Genomic DNA, 17,749 nt, shown 5'->3' with positions numbered 1-17,749 from the left:
AGTTCCAGACCCTCAATACGTTCACCCTCAAAAACAAGATCTGTGACTCCTGATACAGATGGGACACGGTTTAATAATTTATTAACTTTTTTCCAGACTTGTGCACTACCGTCGCAGAATTCCTTAGCAAACTCATTATGTAAAAAGTTTCTTTTTTCGTTTTTAAGAAAAGACGTTACTTTGTTGCGGTATTTTCTAAAGCTTGCTAGATCAGTGGGGGACTTTGTTCTCATAAATTTCTTATATAACTGGTTTTTCTTTCTTATCATTTTAAGGCATTCTCGATTTATCCACGGCTTACGAGATTTCGTAGACTTTATCACGGTTTTCTCAGGAAAGTGGGCATGGTATATGCGCTTAAAGCAGATAATAAATGCCTCGTACGCCTCGTCAGTATTTTCAGAGCAAAATACGTCATCCCAATGTTGATTTGAAAGAGCAGAGAAAAAGGATGTTAGAGTGCCAGGCGTTATCTTTTGGGCTGTATTCTGTGCTGGCAATTCGTGTTGTTTACCAGTGACACATTTCGCAAGTACATAAATGGGAAAGTGATCGCTGATTGCACTGTGCAGTACACCTGAAAGTAAGTTACTGATATTTATGTTAGAGATAAATACATCAATAAGTGTGGCTGAGTGCATTGTAACGCGTGTAGCCGTCTGTGTCAGAATAGAGTTGCCATTTGATTCTACCGTTAATAAAAAAGCTTCCTGAGCAGGAGATCGTTTCAGGAGGTCGATGTTGAAGTCCCCCCCAAGAATTAAATTGAATTTGTTGTTGTTCACATATATGAGAAGGCGGTCCAAAAATTCAATAAATATATTTACATCGGCATCAGGGGGTCGGTACGCTACGGAATAAATAGAATTATTAGATATAACGGTTAAGCATTCAACGGCGTTGGTTATGAAAGAAAAGTCTGACAGGATGTCACAATCAAACATATTTTTAAGCAAGATAGCCAGCCCGCCTCCATTTCTACTAGATCGATTCACAAAAAAGCTTCGATATCCGTCACGCTTGTAAATTTCACCATTGCACGTATACCATGTTTCTGTCAACATGACAGCATCAAACTCAAAAGTAAACTCATCCAGAAATACTGACAATTCGTCTTCCTTGTGTCTCGCCGAACGAATGTTAAGGTGTAGGCAAGAAAACCGTACATCGGGGTTGGTTTCAACTATGTCGCTAACATCACGTGGTGACGCGGTCATCTTTCAAGATAGACTGTTCAGGCAACGAAAGCCTGACCAGTTTACACAATCTTTTCTACATCATGTGCGCTTCGAATGTGCACGAGGGAAGATTTTTCATCTTTTCGCGCATAGACCTTGCCACCACGTGTCCAAACGAAAAGCCAGTTTTTCGCCATTTTTTGTGCAATAGCCATGCCCAGCAACTGTTTCATCGCAGGGCAAAGGTGCTCGTTGATGAAAACAGGTTCGCTAGACTCGTGGCCAAAGTCATGCGTCGAAAGTTTCATTTTTCTTGCCTTTTCTAGCACCGCGTCACGCTTTGAACGGCATTTGAATTGCAAGATAATGTTGGGAGCAACATTCTGGTTTTTCGCCGGACCACGGTGGCAGGCATCAATATCTGATTCCGAAATGGGCTCGTTTACAAGTCTACCGATCTCGCTGACGGTGTCAACAAGGTTTTCATCCTCAGCGAACGGTAAACCCTTCACTTCAAGGTTAGACTTCCTGGAATACTGCTCCGAGGCAGTAATGCGTTGCTCATGCTGCAACACTTGTTTTCGCAGAGCTTCGCAGTCCAAAAGTAGCTTTTCGTTTGTGTTCTTGAGAGATTTGTTTTCCTTCTCTAGCTCACTTCGCTCCTGCTTTGCCTGTTCAAATTGCTCATTGAAAAAGTCCAGGCTTGACTTTAGTTCGCGGATTTCTTTACGTAAATCACGCTCCAACTTTGCCTTAAAGTCATTCATTTCTTTTCTCAACTCATCTTGAAAACGAGCAAGGTCAGCCATGGTACGCTACAGCGAAAAATGCCATACAAACAAAACAGCACTCAGAACTTGGCAGCAGTCAAGGCAGCAAAAAACAAATATTTTATGTTGAGAAAAGAAGTGTAGAAAAAATGCCAACCTGCAAAGATAGCAGGTGCAGCGATTACGTTGGTTGTCCGTGCTGCCTCCGCCGTGCCAAGTGACCGTAGCTATCGAGCACAGCCGTCTTTATAGCGCCTGCTTCCCCTGGCGGATGTGATGCCGGTGACGCGCTTGCGCTGTCTCCGACGTTCCTTTCCCGCAGCAGCAAAAGCCGATGCTTGAAGACAAAACAGTCGCCTCGCCAAGGAAGATTTCGCAGAAACTGCAAAGATAGCAGGTGCAGCGATTACGTTGGTTGTCCGTGCTGCCCCCGCCGTGCCAAGTCTGACTTGGAAGCAGTTGAAAATATAATTTGTTTCGGTAGGAAACATGCTTTAAACAGCGCGCATGCGAAACTGCGCCTGCTGAAAATTGCCGCACATTTCGCAGCGCCATAAGCCGGGGCAATATTGTTCCCTATTTTGCTTGTATTTTGCGACAAAAACAACCGCCATTTTCAAGCTGTTACGTAGCATTACGTCACTTTTACGCAGGCTGAAGTTGCCAAAGCATGACGTAATCGTTCCCGCCAACTGTTTAAATTATGTCACGCCTTCTCAGCCAATCACAGACGGGGTATGTATTACAAGCAGTATTGTTGTTGAATAGCAAAGACAGGCTTACGTTGTCATGTCCGCTGCATTTAGTCTGGTTTTTCATTGCCGGCCAAGAATTATGCGCCTTTAGTAACGAGAAATAAGGCAAACTTTAGAACTGGTGTCCGTGGACGACATGAAACGTCAAAATGATGACAGCACACACAACCGCTTTGTCAACCGGAAGCACGTGACCAAAATTGAAAGCCAATCAGAAAAGACTTCCGGCAAATTGCCACAATTGCCGGCAATTTGTGCAGTCGAGAATAGGGCCCCTGCTAGCTTAACCGATGACGAGCGCCGGGAGGCCTCGCTCCCCCTCCCGTCTTGTTGTTGCTCTGTGGCAACGCGAGGTCCTCAAGAGCGATGTCTAGTACGCTACCCCCCTGCCTCATAGCGCGAAGTGGCTTCGTCGGCGCACAAAACATGAAATTACTTGAATATTTCAGCAATTTACCGCTGCATGCTCTACGGCAGGGCTCTCAAACTCACATGAGTTAGCGGGCCGCAGTCACGAATTTTAGTCCCGCAAGGGCCGGGATATTCAAGAAGGTTGAAACAAAGGGGGGGGGGGGGGTAACAAAATGTGAGATAACGCTGCAATTTGAAAGAAACAAGTAGGTCTTTTTGTCTTTCCCACATGTACATATTCTTGGTCATTCTTGAATAGAATTGGCGTCAGAATTTAATACGCATATCGATACTGATCTACAGGATGACTAAAACGGGGACGCCGATTCTGAAATATAAAGTATTTGTTCCACAATTATGCTTTAACACATGGTGACTGCATTCGGTGCCTCACAAAAAAAAAGGCTTGAAGGCAGTCGCGTCTGTGTATCTTACTTGAATAAAGCGTTATTCATAGTAATAAACGAGCAAATATTGCGAGTATCATTTAGGAAAGTCACAAAACTTGATTCCTTGAGAAGAACAATATAGCTGCTATTGTTCTAAACATGCTGGCTGGATGCCTGGCAACGCTTGCTGCGACTAGAGAAGAAAAGTCCACAAGAACTTCTTGCGCGGAAACGATCCTCATGGTCGATGGCAGGGGCTCATCAGTCATCCTCGACCGGAGAGCTGACTTGTTCATTTTCAACAAGGAAAACAGGTGTTCGCACAAGTAGGTGCTTCCGAACATCCTGGCAGCCTGTTTACGTAGCGCCGGGAAGGTTGCGTCGTCAAGAAACCTGTAGAAGTCTGGTACAACCACGTCCTGAAATGTCTCCTTCAACGGGGTGTTAGCCTGCAGCTGAAGAAGTTCCATCTGTAGCTCGGGCGCGGCGTCATCCACCGGCTCCGAAAACGGCAACGAAGAAATCCGGAATTCATCGGCGAGGCTGGTGATGTCTTGGAAGCGTCCCCCGAATTCTCTTTGGAAATCATGAAGGAGGTCAGCGAAGTCATCACAGGATTGTTTACCCACGTTCTCCAGCGACTTCAGGGTTAGAAAATGATCAAACTTCTGAATTCTCATCTGTGTCTCCCAAAGCTGCTATTTGAATTGAAAGGCCTAAATGTCGCCATGCATTTTTGTGATCAGTTTTTTTTCTGAAGTTTAACGTTGAGGCAGTTGAAATGATCATTGATGTCAGAGAGGAACGCAAGGGAGAGAAGCCACGTTTCGTCTGACTGCTCAACAATGGCCCTGTTTTTGCTCTTCATGAAGGCGTCAATTTTGCCTCGGAGATCACAAAATCGTTTCAGCACTCTTCCACGACTCAGCCATCGCACCTCTGTATGCTACAAAATTTCACCATATTCGCTGCCAACCACTTCTAAAAGAGATACGAATTGACGGTGGTTAAGAGCTCTTGAACGCATGAAGTTCACTCTGCTGAGCATGATTTCCATGACGCTCTTCATTTGCAGAGACTTGCCGCACAGCGTTTCTTGGTGCAAAATGCAGTGAACTGCGGCAAATTGATTGGTGATTCCGAGTGCAGCGAGTTTCGTCCGCAATCGACCAACAAGCCCGCTCTTGCATCCCACCATTGAAGGGGCACCGTCTGTAGCCAAACAAACCACCTTTTCCGACTGTAATTCAGCGTGTTCGACCACTCTTTCGAGAACAGAAAGAATATCCTCCCCTGTGCATGGTCGTGCCTTTAATTGGGATTAGGTCCAGGAGTTCCTCACTGACGTTCACATTTTTGTCGACAGCCCTTACAAAAATAGCACATTGTGCGTTGTCTGTAATGGCAGTACTTTCATCAACGGCAATAGAGAATGCTTGAAACTCGTGGCATCGGTTGATTAATCCTTTTTCAACGTCTCCACTGATCTGGTTAATTCTCTGGGCGCCTGTGTTTGGAGATAGGCTTATTTTCTCGAATGTCTTTTTCACACTAGGACAGGTAGCATCAGCGACTCCGAGCAGGCACTGCTTCACGAACAGACCTTCAGTGAAGGGCTTGGATGATTTGGCGATAAGCTCAGAAATGACGAAGCTTGCCCTTACCGTTTCTTCGCTTGCGTTGGCCGCCTTTTTGAACAGGTTTTGCTGCTCTCCCAACGTCGCCTTCAGTTGAGTCACGGTGTGCTCGCGAACGTTGCCAGTAAGAGCACCATAATTCTCGTGATGGCAAGACGTGAAGTGGCGTCGAACATTGTACTCCTTCGGCGCAGCCACAGCCTGGTGCCAGACTGAGCACACCTTCTCTCTTGATTCCGTAGAGAAATAAGAAAGTTACCATCGCTTCTGAAAGAACCTCTTCTCGTCTTCCACTTGCGTTTTGCAGACTGCTTGGTCAACGACATTGTGGCCCGTTAGACTTCCACCCCAGAAACCTTCGTCGTTTGCAGATCTTCCAAAAAACGACAGGTCAAAAAGACAGCTGTCACATTTACCGAGGCGACAGGCGCGTAGGAGCACAATTATGTAGTGCGCTCTATCATGATTCACTTGGGGCGCCGCTACCTTTCACAGTGCTGTCAACAGGTTGCGAGTCGGAGGATAGGCGCTTAGTTTTGTTTCTCGACATGAGGCGTTTGATGTCTGGGAGTACACAGTTTCGAGGTGCAATGTGCAGTCTTTTCCTCAGCAGCGCGATGTCGCTCTCTCCAAGGCCAGAAATAACGCTGCTACCCGCCCCTAAACGCACGTGGGCGAATTTTGGAGCCTGAACGCAGAATCCGACATGTGGCTGCGCCCTTTTCACCATATCTGCAGCGAATTAAAAGTGTTTGACACGAAGACGAACAGGAAAGCAAATATCCCCAAACACCACAACCTCCCGGAAACCTTTGCACTTTCTCGGAAGCTTGGAACTACGGTCAAGTCGCGTCTTCTCAATAGCGGCGTGCAGCCCCGTTCGCTGGGTCATAAAACGCAACGGGGAGTTTCTCCGCGGCCTGTGCTCGCCCAGCCCTGTGCGCACGGTAGAGTGCCAGATTCCCAAGTCTCAGTTGCTTGCGACCATTGTGCACCCGACTTAACGGCGCCCGAATGGAGGGGCCTCCGGAAAAAAGGGGTGTCCACTCTGGTAATGCAAAGCCGTGAAAGACGGTATCCACGCGTTTTCGAGCAGTCTCTGGCCATCTGCGTCTTTGGATACACAAGCAGGGCGCGCAGTCACGTATTTGCTTAAAAAAAAACAAAAATTAATGAACCAAGACGCTCATGAGAGGGCCGCGGGCCGCAATCAAAAGGTCCGCGGGCCGCATGCGGCCCGCGGGCCGCGTGTTTGAGACCCCTGCTCTACGGGAACTCTTGCGTAGAAATGGAAAGAATGGCTGCGGCTTAGCTCTGCTAACCTTGGATATGCAAAGCAAACGCTTGCCTTAGTCTGGTTGAGTCTTGGTTTCGATTTGCCAACCTTTGATTGAGCTGTATTGCCGACCACGTCTCAAAGCCGTTCGGTTTCGGGCATGGAGGAAAAAAAAAGTTTAGGAGAGGCCCTGACGTCACACCCAGCGCAGCCGGAAACGCCATATTTGTAAGTCGAATAGCGGACTCTTTTTCCCTCTCTCTCGGTGCACCTTCTCCGCCTCCTCCGTCCTGTATCGCCTCTCTTGTCTGCATCTGCCAGCGCCGAGCCGGCGGAAATCAGCTGATAGGCAGGTAGAACTTAGAAGGCCGTTTTGCAGCGCGTGACCGTGAACCTAGACGCACGGTTACACGGCCTTGAGTGTGGCCGCAGCAGCTTTGCGAAGCGGCTCGCTTTAACAATGCCGCAATGCTCGGTGCCAGGCTGCAAGTCGTGATCGGTACCCAAGGAATCGGGCGTCACTTTCCACCGGTGAGTGCATCATTCCGCTGACTAGTATTGCTGTACATTGGTATGCATTAATCTTTTGTTTGCAATCGCCGCCGCTTATAGGTTCCCAAGCGATGGAGAACACCGCAAACAGTGGGCGAACACCGTGCGGCTACGGGACTGGAAAGTGCCCAAGTTTGCGTTTGTCTGTTCGAAGCACTTTCGCTTGAGCGACTTTGATTTTTCGTCACCGAGATTGATTCGGCTGCGCACAGATGCGGTTCCTGCGGTCCTGGTAAGGCACCAAAGTTTAGCGTTTGCTGCGGCCATGCACTCAAACTACGTACAGTGGTGATCTCGCTAAGGGTGAACACGGGAACGCGTGGCCGCCGGTACTATCATAGCAGCCTACCGTGCCCAGCGCGAACCATAACGCATGCGCCGTGCGTGCCGAGCGATATTTTGCTTTCAGCGCGCGCATCGCGTCATAGGAGCGTCTGCTCGTCGTCTGCTATGTTGCGTCTCGTCTGTTAATGGTACCTTGCTTTGATCCGCGATTCCTGGATCCTTGCATGAAAACGCCCAAATATAAAAAATGTAAAGGATGATAGTTTTCTCCCGTATATTAAATGAAGGTCTTAGCGCCTGCGCCACATTTGAGTGACCACCTTCGAAGCCTTGAATTGCATGCTTCTATGTGCATTTAAAAGACTTTTTGTAAGCACTTCCAAAAACAAAGTGCTGTCAAAATCTGCATGATCTTTTGATTGAGTCTGTCTGAAACATGATGGCGGGTTACGCTCCTGTGCCGAAACCATTGTATTGGAGCTAAATAACGATTTACCGCTCACACGGAAACATTTTTCACGTGGATTTTAGTTTCCACTCATTCATACAGTGCCTGACAGCTCCACCGCTGCACGAGCGATAAACATAGCAGACTACGCGCAGACGCTCCGATGACGCTGTCAACGCTGTGCGTGCGCTGAAAGCATAGTCTCGCTCGGCACGCACAACGCATGCGTGATGGTTCGCGCTGGGCACCGTAGGCTGCTCTGATAGTACCGGCGGCCACGCGCTCCCGTGTTCACCCTTAGCGAGATCACCACTGTCTGAGATAAACTACGTTCGATCGAGTGACATATTAGCTAAAGTATATACGCACGTTCTTGGCATATTGCGGATCAAGTGCATCATAATAAATGTGTGTTCATTTTTGTCCATGCACGACAAAGTGCGCCTCGTAAACAAATTGTATGCATGCATGCAGTCTTGAAATGCGAACATGAAAATATGAACCAAAACACGTTGGAAATGTATAAGGAGGTACAATTTTAATAGAATGTTTTTAGCGTTGTTGGCATGCCTTCGATAGAATTTTTTGCGAAAATAGACGTTTTTTTCGACACTTGTCTCAGTGTCAAAAAATTCAAGGTGATATCAGTTGAAAACGTTCATACACTAACCTCGCAGTCAGCTAAAGCGTTGAAAAGCGAAATCCAGAGCGAGACCACAAAAAGATCCAGATTCCAGATCCAGCACTCTTCCAGTCAACAGACGGACACCTACCAAGGTAATACGACGATGGAATTATATCAACCGGAAATCTACCTTGTAACAATTGCAAAGGCACTGCCGCGCATCACCGGCCTAGCAAACTACATGCAGCTGAGATAACCAAAAAAATTCAGTTAGGAATCGTTCGCTTGCAAGTCTCCTACGCACTGCACACCGTGTATCACTTCCCGAACATTTACTTGACGGGGGTCCGCGCGTACGACGCGACGGCGCGTTCACGATATCTGCACTTCAATAGGCGCGCCGTGATCACGACCGGAGGAAAAGCTTGACCGACTTGCGAGTAGAAATTAAATGGCATATTCACATCGTCGCAGCTACCACAACTCGCAGCATCCTTTTCGAGTTCCGTAAAACCACAGCTCAGCAAAGCGAAGCAGCAATCTTCGCAATCGGACGACAAGGCAGGCGCTGCCTTTCCTCCATGGCTGGCGGGCGGCATAGGACGCCATAGCAAACGCGACTTCCAATGGCCGCCGAAAACACGTCACTTCCTCCACACTTTCCCCAATGCGCGGGAATAGCGGGGGCCTCTCCTAAGCTTTTTAAATGCAGAGCATTTGTATAACTCACGATGTCACCCGTGCGTCGGCGTCCGCAGCAGCCAGCCTCCCCCTACACTATAAAAAGAAGAAGAAATAACAGTTACCGGCGCCTGATTTCGACCCCACGACCCTGCGGGCGGAACGCAGGGTACATGGTGCTCTACCCACTTTGCCACAAAACGACACAGAATCAAAGGCTACGAACGCGCCTTATATCCTTGACTCATTCAAACTACGTCGTCAGCGGAGTGCGTTGGCGACTCAGCGGCGTGCTAGCGGCGTGATAGCTGCGTGGTGTACACGTGATAGCACAAACCCCCAAGCAATAAACGTTACCGCAATACAACCACCCCCTATAAAGCGGGTTGGCGCGGGCTCCACTCCAGTCAACTCCTGCGCTCTCTTCTCTTGCGTTCGTCGGCGGTCGCAGTTGATAAGCGATGGAAGCAGGACCTTCAACTAGTACCGCGACGCAATCCAACATCAGCGTCGCGGAACCAGTACAAGACATCGTACCATCGTCTTCGTCGACGTCGGCAGAAGACAAGGGGGCGAGGCGGCGCGCTGCCGACGCCGAACGCAAGCGAAGAAGAGAAACTATAAAGATCCCACCGATTGGGGGGGGGGGGTGCAAGTGATGGCAATAAATAACAACAAGTTGACGTTACCTACTTACGTCTCTCTCCTCTCTCTCTCTCTCTCAAACCCAACTACCACCACCAACAACAACCACCAACAACTACCACCACCACCACCACCACCACCAACCCTACGCCACGTAAACGACCCCAATGCTCTGCATTTACTCATGTCCCTCGCGCGGGGGCATGCGACGGAGGATTTTTTTTTCCTCCATGGTTCCGGGCAATGCTCACAGAAAGAGGCCAGGCGAACGCACCGTTACTCTTCGCAGGACGCAAGACTAGTCACATAGACCGAAACGACCCAGCGCCGCATGCATGAGAGGCTGCGAGGGCGGTCGCCCGCCTCGGCCGCAGCGGCGGTGGTGAACGCTGATTTTGGATTGGAAAAAAATTACGCCCACCTCCCCTCGCGGGAACCCTGGTGTGATGCGATGCTGAGGGGGGGTTCAAGCGCAAGCGGAAAGCAACCGTCGACGAAAGGCCGCCCGAGAGCGGCACACCGGTTATATGCGCAGCGCCCCCGAAGGAGAGGAGACCGCGGAGAAAGAGAGTACTGCACATGCGCAGCGCCGCCCACCGGCGGAGTGAGAGCGCGCTGGGCCGCACACCCGCAGATGTTGAGAGAGACTGATCGCTCTCACCTGGGCACGCGCCGGGGCCAGTGCGTCTGCCGCGGCTATGACGCAACACAATCCAACACAATCTACTTTAATCCAAGGCAAGCCAAGCCAATCGAATCCAATCCAATGCCCCTCGCGAGAGAGTGTTCGCTATCGGAGGGGAGAGGGGGTGAGCGGAGGAGAGTGCGGACGCCGCCGACGACGACGACGGACGCACGCAGGAAGGACAGGGCCGCCGACAAGAGTTGCTCTCAGCGTCGCATCTAAAAAACTTTTATAGGGCCGGCGGTTAAAGCCCGGCGCCCGCAGCAGCGCCGACAGCGGTAGCGGCGAATCACGCGATGCGCGTCTCGGGGTGTGTTGCCGGGGGTGTGTGTGTCCGGTCGAAAGTTCACCTTGCGCATGCGCCACAAAATCGCTGGACGCAAGTAGCAAAGCTTTGCTTTTAAATGCAGAGCATTTCTTTAACTCACATGTAGCGTCCGCCGTCCGTCCGCAACAGCTCAGCGCGCAGGTGCGCCCTCTCCCCCATTCCTCCTCTCCCGCATCACGCTACCCTCCTCGCTCTCAACAACAGGCCCGCACCCCTCCCCCTACACTATATAAAAAAATAATACTTACAGGCGCCTGGTTTCGATCCCACGACCCTGCGGGCGGAACGCAAGGTACATGGTGCTCTACCCACTGCGCCACAAAGCCGACACAGAATGAAAGGCTACGAACGCGACTTATATCCTTGACTCATTCAAACTACGTCAAGAAGCTGCTGATACAACGCATTCACTACCACCAACTCCCCAAACACTAAACGTTAACGCAATACACCCACCCCCTATGCGACACATTTACTTGAGTCCCCCTCGCGGGGAGATGGGCCTTTTTAATAAGGCGCACCTGCGCTTGTACCTCGTCTTGAGCTGTTAGATTAGATTGGCTTTTCCGCGTGGCATTTAAGCTGTGCAAAAAAGCCACCCACAGCTAAACTAGTAAGAAACGCCTTTTACGTAAAGCAGCACATCCATGGTGTTTAAGTGAAAACTCGACACATTCTTTTGCAATGCATCTTTAAACATTTTACACCCCTCCTCCCGCCCTGATTTGTGTTTTATTAGTAAAGGCGCCTTTAATGTCTAGGCACGGGAAAATCAAGTAGGTGTGACAAATTGCGTGTGCTGGTGGACCTTCCTTTCCATTTTTTACTTGTCATAAATTCATTCATTCATATGTAGATCTTTTATTTTGCATTCTTTCAGCTGCATAATGTCACAAGCTGTAGGGGCTGATGGAATGGTTTTTGGTCACCACGGTTTGTCTCGTGCATTGAAACAGTTTCTTGCCAAGCTCCAAAGACTCTCATCGGAAATTTGTTTCACAAATGGTAAGAAAAAGTATCTGTGGAAGCAATGCCCATCTTCTCATTCTTGTCATTTTTGTTTATCAGAGCTTCTGCAGCCAAGCATTCTATGCTACATTTATAAGTTAGTATATGCAGGGAAAAGGCCATCTCTAAGCAGGAGGGAAGCTATCAATAGGCATCTGCATTCAGTTTGAAATGTGGTATATTCCTTCATTGGCAGGGAAGCGCCTATTATTTTCCTGCATCATACGATGCCCATTACTGTGAGAGAGAGAACAGTCTTCCTCACGTACGTGGCCTTTTATGCGGTCACATGCTGATAAAATTGGCCGCCTATCGGCTCCTTTGGTTGAAAATGTCGTCAAAAGACGATATACTTTGTAGATATTTGCCAAGGAAATGCCCCCCTTTGCTTTCCCGCTGACCTCTCATGCTGTTCCTGCACCGTCGCGCTCATCCCGAGGTAAACACACTGAACGTTTGCTCAAGGCGATTCCGGGCCGGGTTCCTTGATGCCAGCGCTGCAGTACGGCGGAGGCGCGCGTGAATGGAGGCGGCCGACTACAAGGTTTATAGATACGCGTGGCCGTGCTCCACGTGCGTTCCAAGCAGAACGTGGTACCTAGCTAGTGGAACCTTTCGTTGCTTTTGCCGCGTAATTTTTTATATGCCGCCAGTAGGCGGCGGTTTGTGCAGCGGATGTAGAATATCATTTGCTAACGAAAAACCAAGGTCCCATGAATTTTTTTAATAAAGAAACACTGTAAATATCTCTCCTGTACTAATTTCCTGTCTTATATTTGCCTAATGTGTTCAACAAAGTTGACAAGTATGAACATATAAACCAGGCTTAGACGTTTACATTTTGCTGCGAGTATATAAGACTATTGCGTAATATCAATTTTACTTTGGCCGGGTGGCTGAATCGAGTCACAGACAGACAGACAGACAGACAGACAGACAGACAGACAGACAGACCAAAATTTCTGGGTTTAAGTAGCCCAAGAAAGACTATCGTCTTTACCATAATTACGTTCTATTTTCATTCATTCACCGCAACTTGTCCGTCTTCATTGTGAGAATGCATGCAGTGCGTGACACTTAGCATGATAACAATCAGAATACGTCTAGTTGGACACACAATGTCAAGTCAGAACATGTCTGCTCATGAATGCTTAAAAAACTAATTATGTATAAACAGTAGTCACCTTAAAACCCGCTGAAAGAAAAGATGCAGCCCCACCCTAGAAGAAAAAGAAGACAAAATGAAACTGGTAACTATATTATATTGTTTGCACGTTATTCGAAAAGACGACTGCATGCAAGAGGTCCAAGAAATACTGTTGTTTCTTTCCCTTTCAAGAAGACATCAACAATGCCATTGTTTTACAATATAAAGAAAACACAGTAGAAGCCCGATGTTACGTCCCTCACTGTTGCGTTTTCCTGGCTGTTACTTGTGTGCCATCGGTCCCGGCATAGCTCCCATAGGATATAATGAATTGCGAACCCCGCTGTAACGTCGCAACTGTGGGCCCGTTCCCGCATAATGCGTCGCAACCTGACACTCCGAAGACAGAAGCGGCTTGGGTACCGCCATTTTGGCTTTAGATGAGTCTTGGGCAGACTTTGTTACTGAACTGGATACAAGAAGCCGCAAGCGAGTTGGAGAGGCCGTCACTAGATGGCCATCCGTCGAAAGTGCTATCACGATCATCATTGAGCTTAAAACAGAAGTTTCACTTGGAAACACCGGAAGTACGTGATGTTAGCACCACCGCACTGTTGTAATCGTTCCGTGCAGCGTTGTTAGAATAGGTCAGTTGGCACACAGCGCGGCTTTCTAGTACCACGGCACGGGCCGGTGCTGCCGCAGACCAGGCGGTGGCGCTTCGGTAGGTTTGAGATCGGTCTCGGCGCTTCCCTGCTGCTCCTTCCTTGCTACTCTCGGCGCTTTTTACACCACCCATACCGTCACTTGCGCCAGTACTTCTACACGGCCCTTCTACACAGTGCGCTTTCTACACCCCCCATACAGACGGTCGGAACGGCGAGTGAGTGGCACGGGGATTTCACGACACCCGATTTTGTTGTCGACCTTCACGAGTAGGGTGACGGCGAGCGAGTAGTAGAGTGATTTTACGGCGACTAACATGACTTAAAGCCCGTCTTAATTGTTGTAGGCAACATTAATGTGCACATAAATATGCAACAAATACCACTTGATTTGGCGGAGCGGGCAGAAACCTAGTTGGCAACAATGGAGCTCAAGATAGGGGGTGATTTAACGACGCAAGTTACACGCCGGCCCATTTTCGTGGCTTTCCTCACACTTACATTTTCCCGGCTGTCACATTTTCGTTTCCCGGTCCGGCGAAAAAACGTAATAACAGGGTTCCACTGTATTTATTACACCACTTCCTCGGCTTCAGTTGGTGTTGTCCTTTCTGGATGACTTATCAAACTGAAACACAAAAATATGCAGGGCGAAAATCAGTACTGTTGTTGTTGTTTTTATTGTGTTAATTTTTTTTGTTCTATGGCAGAATGAAATTCCTGGAACCACTTTTCATGAAAAACCTACCGAGCCTAATTTTTGCAGACGTTGCCGACACTATTACATGAAAAGGCTGCACCATAATTTTTGCTTGAATTTAAATGTAGCTAACAAATTTCTTTAGTGTTTTGAAACAGCCAGTTTTCATTGCTAGTAAAATAAAATGGGGCCAGATGCCGTAGGTGCAGAAATGCATGTGACCACGTCATTTTTTTTAAATCGCTTCTTAGCCCCACAGGAACCACAGCAGATATAGTGACTACCATAATCTTTGCCTCAGCCTTATAAATTCACGTGAACCTTTCTCCTCCTTAGTTAAAACTGATTTCCTTTTGTGTATGGTCCTGTTTACAGTAAGCACTATTTTTTTTGCAGGTAAAGGAACTGTCACCAAAAGAAATCCACTACTGTTTCAAAAGAGCAATGCACAAGACTACAATCATACTACATAATGGGAACATACAAGTGTTAAAATATATAGAAAATTCATTCTCCATGTACGCAAAGAACCAACAAAATGCGCCGCTGGGCGAATTGGTTTGCTCGTAACATCAGATTATCAGAGCGATTATCTGGTCGCTCGTCCGCGCTTGCCGCAAGGGGTCGTTTCCTCTGCCATATATTGTTACAACCACTCCTCGTGAATTTAGCTTGCACCGAGACGCTGCTTCCACTGCGGGAGGGGTCATGTGACATACCCCCTGAAAGAAGCATCGCAGACGACGAGGGCAAGGAACCTTAGAGCGCGTACGGTGATAGCTCGTGAACGAAGACGAAGCAAAACGCTCAGGCCACGGTTCGGCCAGCCGGTTGCTACACCACCTCCCATCGGACGCGTCCGCGTCGCCTTGCAACGATATTCTTGCTCTGCGGCTGGCCACGAGAAGTTCTTCCACCCTGAACATCCTGCGCCATGGCCGTCGACCTGACCCTGAACACCGTGCTGCGGCACCGAACAGACCTCGACATGGACCTGGAGGAAAACCGACTGGCGTCTTTCGCGCAGTGGCCACTGACGGGCAACTGCAAATGCACGCCGGAAAGAATGGCGGAAGCCGGCTTCTACCACTGCCCGACCGAGAACGAGCCAGACCTCGTCCGCTGCTACGTGTGCTTCAAGGAGCTGGACGGCTGGGAGCCCGACGACGACCCGTTCGGGGAGCACTCGCGTGCCACCGACTGTGCCTTCGTCCAACTAGGCAAGAAGGAGCAAGAAATGACGCGCCTCGAATACATCAAGCTGCAGTGCGAGCGCGCCAAAAACAGAGCCCGCAAGCTGTACGAAGTGCGCGCGGCCCAACTCGACAGAGCGCGGCATGAGGTTAACCACGAACTGAACAAGTTGCGGAGAAACGTGCGTTGAGTGCGGCGTACGGCAGGTCCTAAGCTAAGCTACTCTGATTTTGTGGCTCGATGGTCTTTTAGTTTTTATCAAGGGACGCCAACGGACCCCGTCTGAAGAGCGACCTGTCAGTGCTGCGTGCTTTTCCTGACTAATAATCTCGGAACTTCGCAACTCTAAGTCTCTGGCAGTTTAATGTCTCGTTTCAGCAGAAATCGCAAATATCTGCAATATAGAGTATGAAAATCTTCGAGTGTGTCGAACCTGCTTTTAAATGCAGAGCATTTCAGTAACTCACGATGTCACCCGCGTTGACATCCGTAGTCGTAGTCCGCACCCCTCCCCCTACACTATATATATAAAAAAATACTATCCGGCGCCTGGTTTCGATCCCTCGGCCCTGCGGGCGGAACGCAATGTACATGGTGCTCTACCCACTGTGCCACAAAGCCGACACAGAATGGGAGGCTACGAACGCGCCTTATATCCTTGACTCATTCAAACTACGTCAAGAAGCTGCTGATACAACGCATTCACTACCACCAACTCCCCAAACACTAAACGTTAACGCAATACACCCACCCCCTATGCGACGCATTTACTCGAGTACCCCTCGCGGGGAGATGGGCCCAATTTTTTAAGTGCGAATGAACTTCTTCAGCGACCCTGAATCACGCGTCCACCGCCGTCCGTCCATCCGCACCACATACCCACTTAGGGCGATTGGCCAAGAAGAGTTCCTAATGTCTTTAGCACATACCCACTTAGGGCGATTGGCCAAGAAGAATTCTTTCGCATCACCCGTGCATTCCCACTTCCCCATCGACGACTGCTGCTTCGCCAGGAGCGGAAGTCGGGGCGAGTACTGCGGCGTCTACCTCGTCGGTTACGTCTACGCGAACCTCGTGTCGCACGCCGTGTCCACCCCGCCGGTCAGGGACGAGTCGCCGTACAGTGCCGTCTACACCGACGCGTACTCGGGCGAGGGAATCGTGGTCGTCACCCTCTACCTCGCGCCAAACATCTCGCGCGACGACGTCATCGAATACGTGGACGCGGCGATGGAGAGTGTGGCCAGGCGCGTAAAGCCCTCGGACTCGGTCGTGGTTGTTAGGGACTTTAACGTGGACGTGCGAAAGGGCGGCGAGTGGTTGATGGAATACATGCTCGCCAACCACTCCATGACGTGCCTACCGCTAGAGGCTCCCACCACCATCAACGGCAGCTACATCGACCTGGCCTTTGCGAGGAACTGTCTGATACGCGCGGTCTTGCAACAACTCTTGACCGTACATTTCAGTGACCACAAGGCGGTCATAATGACCGTCAACTACAACGACAACACCAACAAGTGCTGAATAAAGAATACTGTCGTTTCACTTTACTTGCGTGTGTGTGATCTCCTCGAACATACACTTTATTCACCAAAATTTCCAGAGAACGACTAACGGGGTGTGTGATTCCCCACTTGATCACGCGGGGGTGTTAAATGCAACTAACGGGCGAATGCCAACACAGTTCAACATAACTCCCCCTCATAGCATCACCCGTGTATTCGCACTTCCCCATGCTCCCCTTCGGGGAAATGCGGGTGAATTTTTTCTTACACGTTGTTTTGTTTACACAGAGGCGGAAGACGCCGTGGCTATGTACGGTTCTCACATTCTTTCGGATATACATAAATTCAATTGTCCTACAACCTTCCCATGTTTTTCAAACGAGGTCTACAGAGGGACAGACAGACCTGATGCCGCAACAGAGTAAACACTGACAGCTAGCTTCTCCGCTTTTGCATTTAAATTGGTGTCGCGACTTGCCGAGAGCAGTTCTCGGTCTGAGTCTTTTTTTATTTGTTTGACGGGTTACAAAATAACTCGAGGCACAGGTCAACATATGAGATCTCGAAATTTGATACACGCTTCTAGTGACGTGATCAGTCAGTATATTTGAGGGTGTGCGACCGCTCGAAACCTTGAATACTCCGCGAATAGCTTTTTTGCATTTCGTTTGCAGCACTGTTTCAAATATTTATATTGTTGCATCCCCATAGACGCAGGCAAAATCACCTGTACGGTGTCGCACCGATTTATTAGGCGCGGCGCTTAAAATGGAAAGGCGGGAGAGCACGGGAAATCTCAGCGAATATGGCTGACCGAAAACAAGCGCGCGAGGTCCGGGGAACGCGTTTATGTCGTCGTCTT

The 17,749-nt window shown here is 49.1% G+C and overlaps 1 pseudogene across 2 annotated transcripts; it reads left to right on the top strand.

The window, feature by feature from the left end:
- Positions 1 to 6,763: 6,763 nt before the first annotated feature.
- Positions 6,764 to 15,729, top strand: LOC144152104 (baculoviral IAP repeat-containing protein 5 pseudogene; annotated as a pseudogene). Of its 2 annotated transcripts, XR_013319055.1 has the most exons (4): positions 6,764 to 6,947; positions 7,029 to 7,200; positions 11,546 to 11,670; positions 14,582 to 15,729. The product of XR_013319055.1 is annotated as a baculoviral IAP repeat-containing protein 5 pseudogene, transcript variant X1 (transcript). The 2 variants fall into 2 exon arrangements; XR_013319056.1 differs by lacking the exons at positions 6,764 to 6,947; positions 7,029 to 7,200 and adding an exon at positions 8,380 to 8,478.
- Positions 15,730 to 17,749: the final 2,020 nt, after the last annotated feature.

This window comes from Haemaphysalis longicornis, unplaced genomic scaffold (assembly GCF_048455015.1).
Source record: "Haemaphysalis longicornis isolate Haplotype H1 unplaced genomic scaffold, Haemaphysalis longicornis Haplotype H1 scaffold_9, whole genome shotgun sequence".
In the NCBI taxonomy this organism is placed as follows: domain Eukaryota; kingdom Metazoa; phylum Arthropoda; class Arachnida; order Ixodida; family Ixodidae; genus Haemaphysalis; species Haemaphysalis longicornis.
Note: the sequence above shows the minus strand (reverse complement) of the source record. Positions and strands in the feature narration are given on the sequence as shown.